A 5,261-nucleotide genomic window follows, 5' to 3' on the forward strand; every position below is an offset into this window, starting at 1 on the left:
GTCAAATAAGAAAACATTTATACTTTACAAAATATATAAATATCATCTCGTGTGTATTTTTATAAAATTGTAAGTTTCACAAATCAATATTTATTTTCAAAAATTCAGAAATCACAATAATAAAATATTTTCAAACTCCAAAATTAATGATTCAACATAGATATTGATAATAATATATTTAAAAACAATTATAGATATAATATCTACTCACAACTTGATTTCAAAGAACTGGAAGCAACTCTGAGCGCGTCAACGAGCTACCAAATGATGTCCAATAACTCTACAACTCTAGAAATATGACAATAATGATATTTGTGAGCTACTAATATCGTCAATTAACATAATCTTACTCACATTGACAAAAGCCCCAAATTTTCTAACCATAATAACCCTAATTTGGATTTTGCTATACCCACAAGTATAGGGATGCTAAAAATTTGAGATATAGCTAATTATTGAGTCAAAGAGTTACCTTGAAGCCTCAATAATAATCAGAACTCAAAATTTGAATATTTTCTTCACTAAATAGGTTGAAGCTCCATGATTTAGGGTTGTGATAAAAGAAATTTGAATGAATAAAATAAAGAAGAGAAGAGAAGGAGAAGGAAGTAAAATGAAAGAAGTGGATTTAAAGATAGTGTATGATTTCAAGAAGAAGAGATGAGAAGATGGAAAGGAAGAAGAAGAAGAAGAAGAAAAAGAAGAAGAAGAAGAAATGAAATTGAAAAAGAGGGAGAAGGGTTTCGGGTAAAAGAAAATAAGTGGGGCTGGGGAGGGGGGTGAGTCACGTGACTCATTAAACCCCTCTTCCTTTTTTTTTCTTCGATTATAACATTCTCTCCCCCTTAAGAAATTCGATCCCCGAATTTCAAACCCATAAACTATGATAAGTGTGATAGTTACCTTCAGACTCAAACAAATACGGATATTTGTCGCGCATAGCGTCCTCCACTTCCCAAGTTGCTTCTTCTACCGAATGATTCTTCCAAACAACTTTTACAGATGCTATCTCTTTAGAACGTAGTTTCTTTACTTGACGATCTATTATAGTCACCGGTTTCTCTTCAAATGATAAATCTTCGTTTAGCTCTATGGCTTGTGGTGCAAGCACATGAGATAGGTCGGGAAGGTATTTGCGCAGCATTGATACATGAAATACTGGATGAATCATAGACAACTCAGACGGCAATGCCAAGCGGTAAGCAACTGCACCTATTCTGTCCAGTATCTCAAATGGACCAATGTATCGAGGACTAAGCTTGCCTCTTTTCCCAAACCTCATCACTCCCTTCATAGGCGACACTCTCAGAAATACCTGATCACCCACTGAAAACTCTAAGTTACGCCTTCTGTTATCAACATAAGCCTTCTGCCTACTCCGAGCTACTAATAAACGTTCTCTTATTATGTGAACCTTCTCAACCGCATCTTGTACCAAATTTGGCCCTAAAAGCTTAACCTCACCAACCTCAAACCACCCAATAGGTGACCTGCATCTTCTCCCATAAAGAGCCTCAAATGGTGCCATTTGAATGCTGGCTTGATAACTATTATTATAAGAGAACTCGATCAAAGGTAGATAGCTGTCCCAATTCCCACCAAAATCTAGAACACAACACCTTAACATGTCTTCCAATATCTGGATCGTCCTCTCTGATTGCCCATCGGTTTGAGGGTGAAAAGCTGTGCCAAGATCTAGACGAGTTCCTAACGCTTTTTGAAAAGATTTTCAAAAATGAGAGGTGAACTGGGGCCCGCGATCTGAAATAATGGACACTGGAATTCCATGTAGCTTAACTATCTCATCAACATAAAGTTGAGCATACCGAGCTGCACTGAAAGTTGTTTTCACCGGAAGAAAGTGAGCTGACTTCGTCATTCTATCCACAATTACCCAAATTGAATCAAATCCTTTAAAACTACGAGGTAAACCTGTTACAAAATCCATTGTAATCCTTTCCCACTTCCATTCAGGTATCTCAATCTGTTGTAATAACCCAGCAGGTCTTTGATGTTCAGCTTTAACTTGTTGGCAAGTTAAGCAATGAGAAACAAAAACTCCTATGTCTTTCTTCATGCCTTCCCACCAAAACAATTGTTTCAAATCTTGATACATCTTATTGGAGCCTGGATGAACGGTATACTTAGAATTGTGAGCCTCCTCCAAAATAGCTTTCTTCAAGTCGGGGTTATCTGGCACACATAAGCATTGACCACAACGCAATACATCTTGATCAAGAGAAAAGTCTGAGTTCCTCCCATTACGAACATCTTTCATAAGCTTTCTTAGTTTCGGATTATCACTTTGTGCAACCTTGATCTGTTCTATTAGGGAAGATTGGGCTCGAACATGTGCTAAGAAAACTCCTGATTCTCCAAGGTCAAATTGAAATCCACTGGCCTCCAATTGATGGACTTATTCAACAATTGGTCTCCTTCCAAGAGTGATATGGGCCAAGCTACCCATAGATTTTCTACTGAGGGCATCTGCTACAACATTTGCCTTTCTAGGATGATACAAAATGGTACAATCGTAATCTTTTAGCAACTCCATCCATCTCCGTTGCCTCAAATTTAAATCCTTCTGTTGAAATATATACTTCAAACTCTTGTGATCCATATAGATCTCACAGGTCTCACCATAAAGGTAATGTCTCCAAATCTTTAAAGCAAAGACAACCGCTGCCATTTCCAGGTCATGAGTTGGATAATTCTGCTCATGCTTCTTGAGTTGTCGCGAGGCATAGGCAATAATGCGGCCATGCTGCATTAATACACAACCAAGTCCTATCCGAGATGCATCGCAAAAGACTGAGAATCCCCCGGACCCAGAAGGTAAAACAAGAACTGGTGCTGAGGTTAGACAAGCCTTAAGTGTCTGAAAACTTTCCTCACAAGCTTCTGACCATTGAAACTTCACATTCTTCTAAGTTAACTTAGTTAATGGTGCCGAAATTCTCGAGAAGTCCTTGATGAATCGCCGATAGTAGCCGGCCAACCCTAGAAAGCTACGAATTTCTGTCACTGTAGTAGGCCTTGGCCACTTCTGAACGGCTTCAACCTTCTTTGGATCCACCATAATTCCATCTTTTGATACCACATGTCCCAAGAATGTCACTTGATCAAGCCAAAACTCACATTTAGAAAACTTAGCATAGAGCTTGTGATCCCTTAAGGTTTGTAACACAATCCTCAAATGATACTCATGCTCCGTAGCACTTTTCGAATACACCAAGATATCATCGATGAAGACGATAACAAAACGATCTAAGAAAGGTTTGAATAAGAAAAGTTTGAAAACTCGGTTCATCAGAGCCATGAAAGTTGCAGGTGCATTTGTCAGACCAAAGGACATTACTAAGAACTCATAGTGCCCATAGCGAGTACGAAAAGCAGTTTTTGGAATGTCTTCCTCTTTTATCTTCAATTGATGGTACCCTGAACGTAGGTCAATTTTTGAGAAACATGTAGCTCCTTGAAGTTGATCGAACAAATCATCAATCCTTGGCAATGGATACTTGTTGCGAACAGTTATCTTATTGAGCTGACGATAATCCACACATAGTCGCATCGTTCCATCCTTCTTCTTTACGAATAGAACAGGAGCTCCCCACGGAGAAGTGCTAGGACGGATGAATCCTTTCTCTAGCATGTCTTCCAATTGAACTTTTAATTCTCGTAACTCAGTTGGAGCCATACGATAGGGAGTAATGGACACAGGTTGGACTCCCGGAGCCAATTCTATGGAAAACTCAACCTCACGATCAGGCGGCATCCCCGGTAGCTCATCAGGGAACACGTCAGGGAATTCTCTAACAATCGAAACATGATCAAGACTAGGCACTTCGGCATCAACATCTCTAACAACTGCCAGAAATACTTGGTTTCCCTTATCCATCAATTGCATAGCACTCATATATGAGATGATGCTAGCTAAAGTGGGACAGTCATCACCCTTAAAAACAAAAGGTGAGATACCCGGTATGTCAAACTTCACAGTTTTGGAGTAACAGCCCACATCAGCATGACAAGCTGCTAACCAATCCATGCCTAAGATGACATCAATATCTTCCATTGGTTCTAAAAGGATCAAATCAGCTAAGGTTTCAACGGTATTAATTCTAACAACACAAGACCGAAATACGACTCGAACCATCGTGGAGACTCCAAGCGGAGTGCCAACATGAAATGGGTAGGATAACAGTTCAGGTTGTTTACCGAAACAAGATGCAAGATGTGGAGATACATATGAATAATGAGAACCCGTATCAAATAACACTCGAGCATCTAAAGAACAAACTTGTAAAGTACCTGCCACCACAGCATGAGAAGCTTGAGCATCTTGACGTGTTAAGGCATACACACGTGCCTGACCTCTTCCTCTTTGGCTCCCTCCTCTGTTATAAGTCTGACCCCTGCCACCTGCTCCTCTGCCACTAGGACCAGAAGAATTTCCAAGAGACATAGCTGAAGATGATGGCATTGGTGTTGTAGGACGTGCAATACCTGGAGCAAAGCCTCCTCTAGGATTTGGACAATCCCTCCTAAGATGACCAGATTGACCACAACCAAAACATGCACCAGTAGCCTTGAAACATATACCGGAATGGTAACTCCCACACTGAAGACAATAGGGCTGAGCTGGCCTTGTCTGATTTGAACCCTGTGCACTAGATTGAGAGGTGCTCTTAACAAAAGGTCTGAGATTCGAAACACTCATGGAAGCAGATCCAGAAAGAAGCAACCCCACCAAAAGATGCTTGAGGACGAGCTCGATACCCCGAATAACCTTGCTGATTAGTTTGACCATGATGAGACTGAAATCCTCCTAAACTAGATCCACCAGAAAATTGTCCCTTCATCTTGGGCTTCTTACCAACATCCTTAAAAGCATTTCTCTCCGCTATCCCAGCTTCAATTCCATAGGCAGAGTTTAGGACATCCTTAAAAGACATGCGTCCGACTTCAGGCATAAGAGTAGTGAACATAGGTTCTGCCAATCCACGAACGAAACGACGAACTTTCATCTCTTCTGAATTCACCAAGTACGGAGCACTCTTAGAAAGTCTAGTAAACTCCTTAGCATACTCAGTCACTGTCATATTCTCTTGCCTTAATCTTTCAAAGGCAATTGCATCTTCTGCTTGCTTGTTAGCTGGATAGAATCGAGCAAGAAACTCTTCAGTAAACTCTTCCCAAGAAGGAGGAGGAAGTCCAGCTGCTTCTTTGCTCTCAAGAAGAGACTCATACCAATATCTTGC

This window comes from Arachis duranensis, chromosome 3 (genome assembly GCF_000817695.3).
Source record: "Arachis duranensis cultivar V14167 chromosome 3, aradu.V14167.gnm2.J7QH, whole genome shotgun sequence".
Taxonomy (NCBI): Eukaryota; Viridiplantae; Streptophyta; class Magnoliopsida; order Fabales; family Fabaceae; genus Arachis; species Arachis duranensis.